This window comes from Coloeus monedula (assembly GCF_965178545.1).
Source record: "Coloeus monedula genome assembly, chromosome: 14".
Classification (NCBI taxonomy): Eukaryota; Metazoa; Chordata; class Aves; order Passeriformes; family Corvidae; genus Coloeus; species Coloeus monedula.
In genome coordinates this window covers 20,602,581-20,619,417 of record NC_138794.1, presented here as the reverse complement: position 1 = coordinate 20,619,417, position 16,837 = coordinate 20,602,581, and the positions used below count along the sequence as shown (strand labels likewise).

Below are 16,837 nucleotides of genomic sequence, written 5' to 3'. Positions count from 1 at the left end.
CAGTCCTCGATCAATACCAGCCCTGGCAGGTCACGGCTCTCGGCTCCAACAAGACATTACTCACACATTTCCCCGCTCGCCATTTCCCTCTGAATTATCGAGCGCTGCCCCTGGGAGGGAGGATTGATTCCTCTCCTGCCAATGCCACCCGGAGGGAGGGCTCCTCTCCACACCAGCCTTGCTGCAAGGGACAAGAGCTGCTCGCCAGGGAAGTCAAGTGCCTTGGTGGGAAATAAATCCCAGGCTTCAGAGTGCCTGTGACACTTGGGACGCGTCAGAGCAGTCACCAAAGGCCAAATCGCAACGGGAAGCATGAGAGTTCCCATCCCATCTGCACCTCTGGGCAGAGCAACACAGCACCCTGATTTGGGGTGTTTACCACCATCGCCTCTGGCCATGATAAGCTTCCAGCGGGAAGCAGAGACGCAATTGTACAAGTACCCAGTCTTAACTGGGAAGCAGGCGTTCAGCCCTACCTGCCCACACCACAGCTGACCCCAGAGAGCACAAAATACCTCCTCCCTGCTTCCCAGCCTCTCTCCCAGGGAGAGAAACAAGAAAGACACCCACGCACAACCTGACACAGCACCCGAGTCTTGGCAATTACCCTGACGAGACATAATTAACACATGTAACAGCTTCTTCCCAGCACCGCCCAGCCAGGCCGCCTGCTCTCCAGAATCCTTAAGAAATCCTTGACCACCCATTTGGATGAGGCTGCTCTCGAGCAGCACTGTCATCCCCTTCCCTGCCAAGCTGCAGGCCTGCCTGCTCCTGGTACTATTTACAAGTGACACTTCAAAAACAGGTGACTTAAAGAGAAATGAGAGGTAAAAAAAAAAAAAAAAAAAAAAACCAACACACACCACACACATACAAATTTCTTCAAACCCCAGCAGGCAGGAGCCTGGAAAGCAGCTTCATGGTGCATTTCCAGAGATGCAAACACTGTAAAAATGCCAGGGATTCTTTCATCAGCCAGGCTGCCGCAGCCAGACCATTTTCCATCTGCTCCCCACAGCATCCTCGGCTCTGTACAGCTAATAATCCGCTCTCTGACAGGTCATTACGGAGATTTTTAACCCCAGGAACTGGGGGCTTGCATGCAAGCTAGAAATGAAAAGCACTGACCTCTCATTTCAGCAGCAGGGAAAATGCCGAATCAGGAGATCACTTTGTGCACCGGTGTCGCTAACGGCTTCCCAAAGCTGCCCTGCGTGTTTCTATGGCCGCCTCCTCCTCCCCTTCCTACTCCTGCCCCAGCACCTGCTCCCCAGTTCCAAGCTGGTGTGTCCAAACCAACCCCATCAACCTGCCTCTCCAGAGCCTCTCTCCAAATCACCGATGGGGCCAGCGATTGGCAGCGAGCACCTCACCCCTGCGCAATACTCTTTGTGTCACGGATCCAGAGCAATTCCTTTGTGCAGGTGGGCAAAGATGGTAACGAGCTGGATGAACCAGATTTTTGGCTGGTACCAGTCCCTTCCCAGCCCTAAGCTGAGGCATGGAATTCAGGAACAATCCCAATGAGGTGGTGGACCACTGATGACCACTGATGCGCAGGAACAACCCACAGGAGCTGACAGCAGAAGATGAAGTTCAATCTCCAAATCCAAGAGGTGCCAACCCAAAGTCGGAGCACGCAAAGAGCCATGGCAGGCTCGGGTCAGAGGGAAAAACAGAAAAGGATCTGACCTTGCAGTGGCAGGAAAAAGACAGACAATCTGCAGGGTTGTACTGCAACACGCATATTATCACCTGCTCCATCAACACCTGCACGACGCCAGCTTAGCCAGCTCTCCACTCCCACCAGGGAATTCACCTTGCTGCTCCAAACGTGCACATACACAGGCACACACATCTCTGTAAATATTATTTATACATGTGCAATAAGGAGAGCAGATGAGCGGGACTTGGGTCTGAAACTCTGCAAACAGCAGCAGCTTTTGCCAACTCCTACCACAACAAAAGGAAGAAGGAGCCCAGAAGTCCACTGGGTCCCCGGCAATTAGAGAGACAGGAACAATCAAAGGGTTAGAAAACAAGAGGAGCAAAAACCCTCACCCTACGGAGGAGGCGCCGAGGGAGCACAGGCTCTGCTAACGCAGACGGAAGGGAACCACAAACAGGACGGACAGGAACATGCTGGATTGGCAAGAGCAGGGGAAAGGCACGTCCTAACGAGAGTGGGGCAGGGAACTCCAGACATGCCACCACAGGAAGAGGGACTGGGGCAGGGATCAGCCCTTTCCAGACCAGAGCTGAAGGCTGGGACCCTGGAATGCGATCGGGGGGGGATCTCCTGAACATTCTCCATTGCATGTGGCTACAAAGCATTTTCCACAGCTTTTTCCCTCCCCAAAACTCCCATCCCAGTTCCCCATTTCTCTACTCCACTATCACGGGCTCAGCCTCTGCAGCCAGAGGAGCATTTGGGGTCCCTCTCCCAAGTCAAAGCCCCAGGGACCCCAACCTGCCACACCATTGTTATTTTGGGTGCATAGGAACCCCTGGCCACCACATCCCACGGCCCAGAGAAAGAAGTGCCTTTCCCACCGCCTGCTTTGCCCAAGCTGGAGAAGCACCGGGTGGTATCCAGATCCTCCCCACTCTCCTGCCGGGGGAGTAATGCTGCCACAAATCACAGCATCTCAGAAAACAGAGCGAGGAGATTGATTCAGCTGTAAACGTGTCCTTCCCCTTACCTCCTGCCATCGCAGGATTGATCCCCGCACAACATGAAAGGCATGTGCTCACTTGTTGGCCTGGAGACCTGCCAACAAAGCGTTTTAAGAGCAGTCCTGGAGCGCAGATCCTACAAGGAGACAGCTTTCTGCTTGGGAATGCTGCACACACACAGCACCAGACATGAATAATTCAGCTCCATTAGGTGCTGAGACCTCTATAATCCACATCTACGGGCTGGGACTGAGCCAAACCGTATTCGGAGACAAACCTGAAAGTTCACTTTCAGGGCTGCACACACACCTAGAGACAGTTCTTCCACCAGAACAGCTCCACTTCCAAAAGGTAGCAAGGAAACCGCACCAGCCCCTGGCTCTATGTGCTAAAACCGGTACAGAATGCTCAGAACCCACCAAGCCCGTGCCACTCCGGCCTTCTCTGCCAGTTACCAGAGGCCAGGAGACCAAAGCTGGGAAGGATTGACTGTCCAAGGGTGGTGAGACGTAGGAGAAAGCTCTTCTGGCAGCAGCCAGCCCACACATAGGGAGACTGTCTCATAGCCATGTGCTCCAGCCTGCAGCGCTCCAGGATCAGCCTCTGGTGGCTTCCAGACATGACCGACTGCAATTTTCACCCTGATTAACTCTCAGGAATGCCTGCAAGAAGGAGCGGCAAAGAGGACAGGGAAGGCGGGGGGGAAATCTGCAGGACGCAGCATTTCCTCCGGCGGGCACAAGGCAGGGAGCCGAGGGTTTGGTGAGATGGTTGCTCCAGCCAGCAGCAACCCTGGAGAGCAGAGCCCTCCGCTCCCTCCCGAAAGAGCCAAAGGCAGCGGCGTGGAAGGGATGCTGCCCTCCCAGCTTGCCAAACCCCCAAAGGGCTCCCCACAAGCCCCCAGCTGAGGCAGCAGCAGCACTAGGGGCTGCAGTGCCGAGGCCATTCCTCCAGCCGCTGGCAGCCAGCCGGCTGCTCTCCCCATCCGCTGCCTCTGCACAAGATCCCTTTTTGTTTCCTTTTACGACTAAAGAAACTCAGGGCAGCGGGGGGGAACACACTGCCTAACCCGCGCTGCCGCGCTCACTCCCCACTCAGCTCCTACCGCCGTGCCTGTAATCCCCCAGCTGGGCTTGTTTGGGTTGGATTTTTGTTAAGTAACTCCCATGTCTTTTCTGCAGATTTCTTTTTAAGATGTTCCCTTTCTCCCCACCCCCTCTCTCTAGAGCTGGGGGAGAGAGAAGAGAAGAGAAGAGGAAAAAAAAGAGAGAAAAAAAGAGAAATGTTGAACGCGAGCCAGCTGGCACGAACAAGAGGAGACGGAGAAATCTGCACAAAGGAGCTTCCTCACTCACTTGCTGCTTTCAGCTCAAGAAATCACGCAGGGGAGGAGAGTTCGCTCTCCCCCAGACATCAGTCAGGCCGTAGCAGACAAAGGAGATTTGCCATGACACCCTCCAGAACTGCCACCCAACAGGGGCAGGATCCCTCCACCGCCTGCACCCCGCGGGAGTCCGAGCTGTTGCAAAACACACCAAGGCGCAGGGCTTCAAAACAAGCTGTTCAATGTGGAATTAAGCAAGATTTTGAATGGAGGAGCTGTGCTCCCGCCTCTGCGCTCACACAAGGTGCTGGGAGAACTTCAGTGGCTCTCAAGGCTGAGCGGGACGGCACCAGCAAGCTGCCAGGAGGGAGGAAGGCTGAACCCAATTTGAATAAAATGGAGCCACCCTTCTTTTTTTAACATGGAGGTGCACCCCATCAAGACTACATCTTCCAGCATGCACTGCAGCCAGAGCACCCGGAGAGACACCGACAAACTTAGGCCAGGACTCCCAAGTTTCCGAAGGCTGAGCCTTGACACTGGAGATGAACCTGAGACAGGGCAGCACTCGAGCGATGAGTCATTTGTTGGCATTCTTGAGAAAAGCTTGAAATACTTCAGTCCAGGCATGACAAAAGCAGGACAGACAAGGTCACTGGAAGAGGCTGGAGATGGAGGAAAGTGGAGAGGTGAGCAGAGACCACTTTGGTGCAGGGCAGCCAGGCAGTCACCCTACCTGAAGCAAAGCTCCAGAGACTTAGCCACAACACCCATCTGCTCCCAAATACACACTCAGACCTCAACTTCACATTCATCATCAGGCAAAAGATGCTCCTGGGATCAAAATTCAACCTCACACCCACTCCCATTCACTCATTACTTTAAAACATTACTTTTATAGCAACACTCCACACAACTGCAGCACGTGACAATGTCCAGCAAAGCTGTCAATACAAAAGACAGGCACACGGTGCCTGTGTGTTTGAAGAAAATACCAGAATAGCTAAAACCTAGCGTTTGCTTCTTCTTGACACTTCTATAACCCAAACACCACGAGGATCAACTTGATCTAGGGCTGAAAAACCCAGGGTTCTTGAATATGTCTGACTAGCAAAGCCACCATCGTGAGAACCCCTCACTTTCCTCAACTCCCAACAGACTACACGCAGCCCTGATACACAAGGCACACAGAAAAGGAGAACACAAAGAGGACCAAGAGTTTCAGGCTTTCCTTTGTATCGTGAAACAGGGAAAACTGAAACAAGGACCTCTTTAATCCTCCCATCAGTCTTGCAAGTGTCATCACCACAGTCCAAACTTTTTGTCTATTCGTGCTTCGAGAGCCTGCAGTTCTTCAGATTTAGTTATTTGATTTTTGATGTCTCTCAACTTATGCATTCTTTTCAAGGTACTACTTCTGTACTGAATAAAACACAGCTCACATTTCCCCCACCAACTCATAACAAAGTCCAAGAGCTTCATATTTCAAGAAAACTACCAGCAAGAGAACCATCATGTGGTCCTCAGCACATGGTCCTCAGGTCAAGCAGGAGGCATACTGATACCTACAGACCCACGTGAAGGCACCAAACCCTCAATTCCATTCCTGTGAAGGACGGCTGGCAAACAGCACCTTTCTGGAACATCTGCTCACTCTCTGCCAAATTGCACTGCTGGAGTCACTTCGCCGGTGGGAAGCTGAGCAAGCACCATCGTTACACACAAGCCTGAAACGTACATGTCTACATGACTTGGGTCATAGAGCCGTAGAGCAGAGCAGTTGGAAGAGACCTTGAAAAGTCACCTGCTCCAACCTTTTGTGGAAAAGGGAGATCAGGTGAGATTATCCACCACTCTGTCCAGTCACATCTTGACAACCTCCACTGGCATGGACTCTTACTGTGTCCCAGAGGGAGTTGTTTCAGGAATGGCTGTAAAAAATTTCTTTCTTATGTTGAGATGAAACCTCTCCCAGTACAATTTTTATCTGCTGCCCCTCGACTTCTCCATATGGCTCACCTTTGTAGCTGCCCTTAAGTCCAGCAATGTTCTGCACACACAGCACCCCTGCAGAGAGCTGACAGACCTCCTGCCAGGCAGGAGTCAGGTTTGCAGGAAAGGCCGCAGTGCTAGGATAACACAGTGGTACAGACTCGAGGGGCATCAAGCACAGCACGAGCAGGGGCAAGAGTCATGCCAGTGCTTTGTTACAGCTCTGACAGCACTGTCCTGAGTGAGCCGTGTTCCCTTCCCAAGCCTCTGCCATGGAGATGAGCAGGGAGTAGCAAGGCTCAGGCTCTGGATCACAGCCTGCTCATCAAAAATGCCACGATAGACATCTTCCAGCAAGCATGACCTTGCACACTCTAAAATCTCAGGCAGCTGAATATGGCTGAGATCTTTCTCAGCACACACATTCACAAGCACAAACTGGTGCCCAGTATCTAAACTTCCGGCTGTATAGGGAAAGAGGAATTGAAAAACCCACATGTGTGGGAGAAAAAGTATTCAATAGGTAAAATGACAGAGCAGCTTCCCTCCTGCAAGCTCAACTCTCAGATCTACCCTGCATCAAGGCTGCCCAACAAGGATTTACCCCTCACTGTTGGGTCTGCATGCTGGAAGATACCCATGTGGAACTGCCATGCCCAGACCTGCACACAATGGTTTATCAATAACCAGAAACACAGCTCCATCTTCACCCAAAATCTGCATCCCCTGCTCGCCCCGTGATCCTCATGTGCTGCCCTTTGGTGTCATAGCTTCACTGGCACCCAGCAGGTGCCCAGCAGGCACTGGCAGTGCCACAGGAGTAGAGCGGCAGCGCCACAGGGTCCAGCTGTCGAAGGCTGACACACGGGCCATTGGCAGCTACCCAGTGGCAAAAGCAGAGCAACACCATGAGCAACAACCAGCCAGGACTAACCTGGAAGCCCTTTGGGTGAGTCTAACCCAGACAAGCCAGTGCGTTCCGGCAGCACCTGACACGGCCCTGGTGTTCCTTTAACACCACAAAGGCGAATCATTCTTGTTGAGCCCAGCCAGCCGTGTCACTGCTGGCTGGTGCCAAAAATAACATTAAACACTCAAAACGAGATATCTGAGCCAATCTGCTTGGCACTGCAATGCTTCCCATAGGGATAAACCTGGGGAATGACTGTCCCTTGAACAGAGAGCTGGTTTCCACTGGGAAAGCGGAAGAGCTGTGTGGATTTAAAACCAGTGCAGTTACATTCTTGCTAACCCCAACACAGAAGTGAACTGATTTATGAGAGGCTTAAAGGTATCTGAACTGGTGGCCTGTCCTTTCACGCAGCCTAGAAGCACGTAGAGGGCACATAAAAATAACCCAAGAGGTTCCCAAACTTCAGCACTCCATGCAGGCTGGAAGATGGCCAGCAGCAAGAGGAAGCAGCAAGATGGATGTGACCAGGAAAGATCCTCAAAGCATTAGTCACGGAGATGGGAAGAAAGAAGACCTGGCAAAGACCAAAGACAACCAACAGGCATAAATAACCACTGGAGTAAGTGCCAGAAAAGGGAGCTTGCCCTTTTCCCCTGCTCACCCAATGGTGTCAGCAGGGATGCAGAAAGGCAGCCGGGTGCCGGCAGCATCCCGAGCTCAGGGTATTGGTGGGAGCAGGGTGGGCGCTACTGAACCAGTCACCAGCTCCCTTTCCCTACAAGGCTCTGGAGGCAGCCTGGCTCCTCACCTTGCTCCTGGTCTCCCTGCTAGCCCCCAGCCCCATCATGAATCCAAACTGGGTTCTCATGGTCACAAGAGATGCAGGTATCCAACAAGGATCACCCTTCACAGAGGTACAGCAGGAACAGCAAACCACTGGCTGCACTGCCACTCTGCAGCAAAGTCAACATCTCTTTTCCATCTTCTTCATCCAAAGGACGAGCACTGCAGTGATCCCAGCTGAGCAGTGTCCCTTAACAGGAGAGGGGCACAGCAGCACTGGTTGGAGAGGACCGACAGCTGCTGGCTTGCTTGCTCCCAGGGAAGGGAGAGCTTCTGGGCTTTATTTCCTTTATCTTTCCTTTTAGGAGCAGAGCATGCAGCCAGCCTTGGCTGTTTCCCAGCCTTCTGAAGAGGATGAACATCTCTCCACCACTCCAAAACCAAAGGAGCTGCCACTTCACCTATTAATGCCTTTAATTCCCTTCATTCGATAACCAATTAGGGCACCTTGGCTCCCAAAGCTGAGGCTCCGTTTGTAGCAAGGCCAGTGCGCACGGCTGTAATCCCTCTTCCTGTCACATCATCAGCCTGGGAACACTTTGGGAAAAAAACAACCAGACTGTGAAGTAAAGGAGGAGGGAAGGCAGATGCAGACAGGGACAAATGCAAGCAGAGCAAGTACCATGCCGAGAAATCCCTTTTTTTTTTCCCTGGGAGGGATAATAAATAGGTGTATCTCCTAGATTAATACAGCGCATTTGTGGAGCTCTGATATCTATCAGAAAGTTGCTAATTCGTGCTAATGACCCATTGCAAATTGCTGAATTTTGTGAATTAGCCAGCGCACAGGAATACAATAAAACCCAACGAAAACCATGCATCAAAGCGGGCTGGGCTTATTTGGGGAGTCCTAGTGCACTTGGAATTATTTGTGGCAATGGATGCAGAGGGAAGGTGCAGATTAGATGTGAAACCCCCTCAAAAATAAACAAGAAATCCTCAGGACAAGGAGAAATTTCAACAAGGCTACTAAGCCTTCGGGGAAGGAGAAGTAATTCTCCCAGAGATGAGCAAGATTCGTCCTCTCCTATTGGATTCACGGTGGTTTCTGTTAGTGAAGTCATTACACACCTCATTTTCACTCCTTTAAAGCTGCACAGCACACTCCTCCTGATCCGCCCTTCATCCCCTTGGAGGAGCACCAGGAAAACTCCAAGTCAAATCTTTGGACCCACTTGAACCAACAATACTCTGTTTAATCCAAACCACAAATGGGCTCAGCAAATTCATTAAAATCAATTTTGTTATCAATAAATCAGCATAGCCCCATTGCACATGATGGAGCACTGTAGAGATCTCATCATTCCAGCCACTGGAAGAATGAGCGGCCCAAGAACAGCTTAGAGGGGAAATCCAATGCCACAAAACCTTTCTGTGCTTGGGGAAAGAGCAGCATAAAGCAACGTCATCCTTCCTTTTCTTACGCCATGAACAAGGCAATGAATTGTAAAAGTTGGGCATTTAATGTTTCAATACAAAATATCAAGGTTGTCCTGAAATTATCCTTATTCATCCACAAAAAATTGCACTTGCATCCTTTCATACCCCTCACACCACATCTGAGCTGACGCTCAGCAGCTACGTCAGTGGGTTTTGTGAATGTGAAGGACACTCAGCTGCGGAGAAAACAAAACAACCTCTTGGGCTCGTCTCAAAAACTGATTTTTCACCCAAATGCAGATGGGAATTGGTTTCCTTTGAAGAAAAAAATCAATCACAAGAGCAACTTGAGTCCCAGAGCAAGTTTCCTGGTCAGGCAGCCATTCCCTATTTTCTTACTGTAAGATTGTTCAAGCTCAGCCTCACTCCTTCCTCTGACATCACGTCATACCTCAAGGCACCGACCCTCGGTAGCAGGAAAGTGCATCTGCATGGCAAAATAAGCCATATCCCAGCGGGATCTCTTTTCCTGCCCTTTCCCAACACAAAGCAACACCCTTCCTCATCCAAGTCAACCCAGCATGGGAACACAGAGCAGACCAGTTGCTGCCAGGGTGGCCAAAGCTCTGGTTCAGGAGCCGCATGTGGCCACCAATGAGCTCCCAGGACAGTTGCATGCTCTAAGCCAGTTCATCTACCTACCCCTGATCTTAGCAAAGGTCCTTCACACCCACACAGGCTCCTCAACACACACCCACCCCAACCCCAAACCCTGATGAAGTCAGGCAACCCCATGCAATGGCATCCTCATTCCTCCACCCACTGTCACAAGCACCCAAATTAGGATGTTCCCAAGTAAGCAAGCAAGACCCAAGGGAAAAGGACAAGCTCTCCCCATGTCCAGAGAGCCCATGAAGCACCAGAAGAGGCATCACGGGAGAACTGCAGACAGCCTGGGCCATCTCCAGGTGCTTCAGAGACTTTGGTACTTCCCAAAAAATGTCTCCACAAACCACCATCAGTTGCAATGGAATACAGGTTTGGGAACAGACACGTGACTCTCCCAAACCCAAGGCTGGGGAACCAGCAGTCTGTATGCTGCAGGAAGCCTGCTAGGATAACCATGGACTTCTCCATGACCTCAGTGGGCAACCACCCCACAGACTCCAGCACTGATCCACTCGCTGCCTTCACCGTATACAAGCAACCAAGCAGGGTTAAACTGTCACCAGCTCCTGGCAAGGTCATCTGCAGCCTCACCTCCTCTCCGCAGGGAGCCAGCATCTGACGCACTCCCCAGGAGCATCTGCCCCCAGAGGGTCCCTGTCTCTGGCCAGGAACACCAGCAACAGAGCCAACACTCAAAGGGCATCGCTGCGCACGCAGGATGTCACACAGCCCCGGAACAACATACCTGGGACCATAAATACCATCTTATTTACATAATGCTCTGGATAAAGGGGACAAAGAGGCTTATTGCATTACATCTGGGACTAGTATTGCATCAGCACCCACAGGCCCTAATCCCAGTCGGAGCCGTGCCGTGCAGTGGCCTCGGGACAGTGCCGAGGTGCATCCCCACTCCCAGCCCGGCCAAGGTCGAGCTCAAGACTTTTCCTCTTCCCACCACAAGAATGCAGAGAAAGATCCCTACACCATGGAAATGCCAATTAAATCAGGCACGACACGTGACTTTGGTCCTCAACCACCATCAGCTGAGCCCAGGAGTGGGGTCCCAGATGTGGGTCTCCACCCTGTCGTGGCCTGGACACAACACACAGACAACGACTTTGTCTGGGGAATGAAGCCCACATGGAAGTGCTACAAAGACAGGCAGGTCCTGTTTTTTTTTTAATGTATGCAATCACAATTAAGAATACACTGTAAATATAACCTGGAGGCAATTTTTGATTCAAGGCAGCCCTGTTCTCCAAGAGAATAAACCAGACGGAGCGAACTCTGGTCCATCCTTCTTGTTAATTCAAAATAAAGACACACAAGCTGTCGGGTAGCTCCAATACCATGTGAGAACACCTCAACCGCCTCTGCGAGCCCTTTCTTCCCAGAAATGCACCTTTTCAGCTCAATTTACAGGGAAAAAGCTTTTGAGGCAGCAGAAGCAATGCCGTCACCACCGACATCCGACAAACCGGGTGCAAGGAAGCGTGAGGGGACTTTGCAACTGAGGCAAGGGAGGGATTATTTGGGGCTACCACCCAGCACAGGGCTACAGACGGACAGATGGATCCCCCCAAAAACTCAGGCCGCTTTCAGCAGGCACAGAGATAACAAGTGTGTTAAGAGATACCTCCATGCACACACACACCGGCCCCTGAGGCTAACAAGCAGCCTAATGGCGACTCACCAAACACACAGACCGAGTGCCTGGCTTGGAGAAAGGAATAAAACCCCCTCGCCGTGCTCTGGCCATACTCAATTACAGGTCATTACAACTTGCTTGATAATTAATTTCCTCCAGTGGCTCTAACGAGAGGCAGCCCTTGCCCTGCACACCAGGCCAGCCCAGGTGAAACATTAAATCCTTGTCCTTTTCCACCACAGAGACGCCGCGCTCCCGGTGCTGCACACGTCTCCCTTCTCCTCCTCACAGGAGAGGAGAAAACCTCACTGGATGAATGAGGGCATAAAAGGGCAAGGATTTGTGTTTTGCGACTGAAACAGCTTCAAAATAATAAATTATAAATTATTTCTGGTCAAGAGTTAATCAATAAAATCAGCTGCCTGGATTTTCTGACTGCCATGCATGTGCGGTCGCGTACTGCCAACAAAGAGCTAGAAATGTGCAGCATAATCCGATGCTGGAGTCACTGCACAAAGCATGGAAATAGGTTTTCCTGAGGATGTCCAGGCGAGGAACTGCCTGCGCACGATAGAGCCCAAAAGCCACCCCCGACACCAGCATCCTTGGATATTCTGAAGGAGGGGGAAAGAGCCCACGGGGCTTTTCGGTGCACGCTTTGGAAAATGAGTGTCTAACGCCTCCTCCAAGGGAAAGGGCCTTCCCAGAAAGGAGGGAAAAAGGAAAGGCAAAAGGAAGGCTGCTGGGAGATGGAGGGGAGCCAAATCTCGCAGACCAGACCTGAACCTGTGACCTTCCCCGTGTACACAACGGGCGGGAGAGCGCACGGCAGGAGCGCTTGCCCCGCCGGCCGCCCCAGCCCTCGCGGGACACCCGGCCACGTTGTCACCGGCGGGGTCACCTCCGGATCGGCCCCGCTGGCCAACGGGGGCTCGAAGGACATGAAAGAGGGCGGCTCGTCCTGCGGCACCGGGCCGCCGGCACACGGCTCGGCCCCAGGGGTGATGCCCGGAGGGGCTCCGCTCCCGAGGTCTGACCCCCCCACAAACTCACAGGAACTCGCTAAATCCATTGGGGAACATTTAATCTTCCCGGGATTTGTGCCGAGAAGCCCCTGCCGGCACTACAAAAGAGCTGGGGTCCAGGGAACCTCCGGTCCCGCGGTCCCTCTGCTCCTGTACCCCCCAAACCCTCCCTGCACAGAGACGGGGGTCAAGAGAGGTGACCCCCCCCTCCGCCCAGGAACACCGCTATCCCCTCGGGACCCCCCTCCCCGCCTGCATCACCCCCCCAACCCCGATCCTCCCCGCAAAAGCTGGCACGGCGGTGACCCCACGCAGGGGACACCCCCTCCCTTCAGCCGTGGGGACCCCGGGACCCTGAGCGCGACCCTCGCGATGCCAAAGCCGGGCCCCGCATCTCTCGGGGGGACCCGACCCCCAACGGCCACGACACCCGCGGGGGCTCCTTCCCAACGGCCACGGGAGGGACCCGCAACCGCCCCCGTGGTCCCGGGGGGAGGCACCCGGAGCTCCATCCCCACGGCCAGAGGTGAGGGAGGGGGAGGCACACATCCCCGTCCCCAATGGTCGCAGGGGTGGGGGGGGGGCACACAGACCCCCGTCCCCAAGGGTCCCGGGGGGGGGCACAGCCCCATTCCCGGGGGTCACGGGGGGGGGGAGGGGGGCGGAGGAGGGGCACTGAAACCCCCGTTCCCAATGGTCCCAGAGAACGGGTACCCAGAGGCCCGTCCCAAGGGTCACGGGGAGGGGGGAGGGGGGGAGGCACAGCCGCGTTCCCGGGGGTCACAGGGAAGAAGGGGGGAGGGCACATATCGTCGTCCCGGCGGTCACGGCTCACGGCTGCGGCCCGGGCCCAGCCCGTGCGGAAGGGGCGGGGGGGGGGGGGGGGGTGCCCGAGGCGAGCCCCAACTGCCGCCCCCCTCACCCCCACCCCCCCGAGGCGGGGCGGCGTGGCGCGGGGCCGGCTCGGCGCGCACTCACCCGGTCGCTGGGGTGTCCGCCCTAGGTGCGCTCCATGCGGGCCGGGGCCGGGGCCGGGGCCGGGCCGGGCCGGCCGGGGCCGCCACGCGCTGAGGCCGCGCCGCGCAGGCCGCGCCGGGTCCGCCGGGCGGGGCGGGGCGGGCGCGGCGCAAAACGCGGAGGGCGGAACGTGGAGCGGCGTCCCCGGGCGGCGGGAAAACACGGAGCGGATTCGCCGCCCGGAGGATCGGGAGCCGGAGCGAGACAAAGCCCGGAGCGGCACATTCCCTGCTCTAGGAGGCGGAGCCCCCGTGGTGCCACCTCGGAAATGGCGGGGGGGATCTTTTGGGGGTGTTTCACGCTCTGAGCGGTGTCTTGTGAGACCTCAGCCCGGCACAGTCCCCCCAAGGCCATGCTTTTAGCTCCCTGAGCCAGCACAGAAGGGCGGGGGGCAGGGGTCATCACCACTCCGGGCCATCCACACCTACCCCAAACCCACCACATCGTGCCCCACGCTGCCACTTTCCCCTTCCAAACACTCTCCTGGAAAGAGCACCTGGGTCCCCAGCCGTTTTCATGCCCTGGAGGTGACATGTCCCCTAAACCCTCTGCTTCCCACCCAAAGTCTCAGCACTGGCCCTGCTGTCCAGGGAGAAAATTCCAGCTCATCTCAACCCTGGCCCTGCTGATCAGGGAGAAAATTCCAGCTCATCTCAACCCTGGCCCCTGGACACCCCAAAGCCTCCCAAAGCCTCAGCATCAGCCCCCCTGTTCGGTGAGGAAATTTCGGTTCACCTCAGTGGGGATGCCCCAGTCCTGGCTCCAGGACACCCCAAAAGCAGGAAGGTGAACTGGTGCAGCGAGCTGTGCCAATGGGAGATGGGATGCAGGATCCAAGCTGGATATGTCAGTGCCTGGAGCAGGAACATGCAGGAATTCTCCGAGTCCTGCAGATGGAGAGGGGAGCACCAACTCCATCCACCCACCCAGGGGCTGCTGTGGGTATTCCAGCCCAGAGAGGTGCCACCATTTCTTGAGTGTGCCACCATCCAGTGTGGTTTCAGGAGGGCACCGAAGGAGATGCCGATTTTTTCTGATGCTTTTTGTCCCAAACAAGGACAACACAAGACCCAAATCCCTGGCAAAGGAGGTGATGCCAAGAAGGCCAGAGGTTTGGGTGTTTCTCTGGCTTTTGGGGCTGGGGCAGGTGGGAGGGAGCCAGCAGATGTTTAAAGCAACAGGAGAAGAGGGATGAGAAGAGAATTCTTACAGCCCAAAAGAGAGAAAGAGGAGAAATGCTTCCATATCCTGATGAAGAGGAAAAACTGTTCTCGCACACCAGAGAGTCAGTGCTGACAGGCTCCAAGACAACTTGTATTAATAAAACCAGGTCAGTTTCTACTGAAGTATTTTCAAGGATTGGGTAAAAGGTTTTCTGGGCATTTGGTGTTGATGTTCAGCAAATCTCAGACCAGGAATGGTGCTTCCAAGGGTGGAAAAACCAGCATCAGACAGGAACGCAGGACAAACCAGGGATGGGTCAGTGCATCTTTCCTGGCAAAATTGTGATGCCACTAACACAGGAGGAAAATAAAACCCCTGCCAGGCAAGGCAGTTCCATTGGGAATGATCTCGGCTTTGCTGCAGTGACACGAGCAGGGCCTGTGATCCAGCAGGGATCCCACGGAATCCCACAGACAACGGTGGATGTGAAACCCTTAGGGATTGAAACCTGCAGGCACCAGGTAGATATGAGCTGTAAGTGACAAAGGACAGGGAGGTGACAAGGCAGCTGCCACTCTAGGAGGTGGATGCAGGAGATGGATCTGGCTTAATATGGAGCCAAATCATGGGCTCATATTAAAGCCTGGCTCAGGCATGGGATGGGTGACCCATCTGGGGAAGCAGCACCTCAGGATAGGGATGTTAACAAGCACTAGGTGTGATGAGCAGGTGGGATTTTATGGGATGACAGAGCTGGTACAAGATCCCACTTTGCCATGGTCTTGTCTGATGGTGCTGCATTCCTGGGACAGAAGCAGGAGCTGCGGCTGCACCACCTGGAACCAGCCTGGCACCTCCTCCCTGGCTGCTCAGACTTGCAACCCTCTGTGTCCTGCCTCTCCCACACAGCCCACGAGGAAGGCCTCTCCTGCCTCCTTCTCCCCAAGGCACCAGGACCCCAGGATGACTCCCCAAGCCCCCCATCCCTTTCCAGCTCTGCTCCTATTGGCACTGTAGATATTCCCCATCACTCTCAAGGGACATCCACCAAGACAGTAGGATCTCCATGTAACAAGAGTGCAGGGAAGTCTCCAGGAATCCCAGCACAGCTGACTGGACCATAGTGGTGGGACACAAGGGACAGAGCGGATGGGGGGATGGAGCCAGAGGAGGAAGGAAGCAGGAGAATCCCACTGCCCTTGGCCACACCGAACAGCAGCTCCCCCACCATAAACTCTGTGCTGATCGCGGGCAGCTCAGGGCTGAAACACCCGCGAGAATTTTCCCACCGAGGAATAATGTGGGTGGGCTTGGATCCAGCCCCACCCTTTTCAGCACCTCAGAGATCCCACAGGCAGCAAATGGAGCCAGAAGACAACTCCCAGGGCAAATGGCATGGGATGATTTCCAGTGCTGCAGCACGAAGGCTTCGCACCCTCCTCCTCCTGTCCCATGGGGCAGAGGGCTGGGACAACCGACACCCAGGGACTGTGGCAAGCAGTCGAGCTGGCAGCTCCCACCACATTCCTGGGAAAGAGGAGGAGAAGGGATGCTGGGAGTGCTGGGGGGTCACTCCATCCCCCCCCAGAGCAGGGTGGGCTCAGGGTAATGAGGAGGAACTCTTAGACCATGGCAAGGCCTGGAGCCCTGCAGCACGAAGGGATCACAGCCCAGTGCATGATGAGCACGGACATGGCAACATGTGGAAAGGCTCAGTGTGAGGGAGTAGAAAAAAAGGCAAAATTCAGCTTATTCCAAAGGTGTTCTACACAGCTGCTGGGGGCCAGGTCTTGGGTGGCTGCTACCTTGGTACACATCAGCAGAAGGATGTAGGGTTGGGCACTCAGCAGTGATCCCAAAGGGCTGGAAGAGCACCTGTGAGCAGGCACAGAGCCCACCTCTAACCCCAAACCTCCCATCCCCACTTGGCAGGGCTCAGGATCTCTGGCTGTTGGGAGCCATTCCCCTCATCCTCTCAGCTTCTTGCCCTTCTTCTCCGTGTGCCTGACCCCATCCAGCCAAAAATGCCTCAAGGCACTCTTTGGAAAGGGAGATCCTGCCAAAGCCAGGACGGAGCTGGGCTGGCCGCTGCCGGTGAGCTCCCCATGCTCATTCTGGGACCCGCTGCTCCTGGGGGGACCAGTGATTGTTGAACCCCATCCTGTCAAGCTCCATCTCCC

General features: G+C 54.4%; 1 protein-coding gene across 3 annotated transcripts in view; it reads right to left on the bottom strand.

The window, feature by feature from the left end:
* Positions 1-13,571, bottom strand: part of ZNF609 (zinc finger protein 609) — a 64,503-nt gene extending 50,932 nt beyond the window's left edge. For 2 of the 3 annotated variants that reach the window (XM_082290508.1, XM_082290506.1), the window contains exon 1: positions 13,455-13,571. The gene's annotated coding sequence lies outside the window, so the exon portion shown is untranslated. The remainder of the gene's footprint in view (positions 1-13,454) is intronic. The other variant, XM_082290507.1, reaches the window with a different exon arrangement.
* Positions 13,572-16,837: the final 3,266 nt, after the last annotated feature.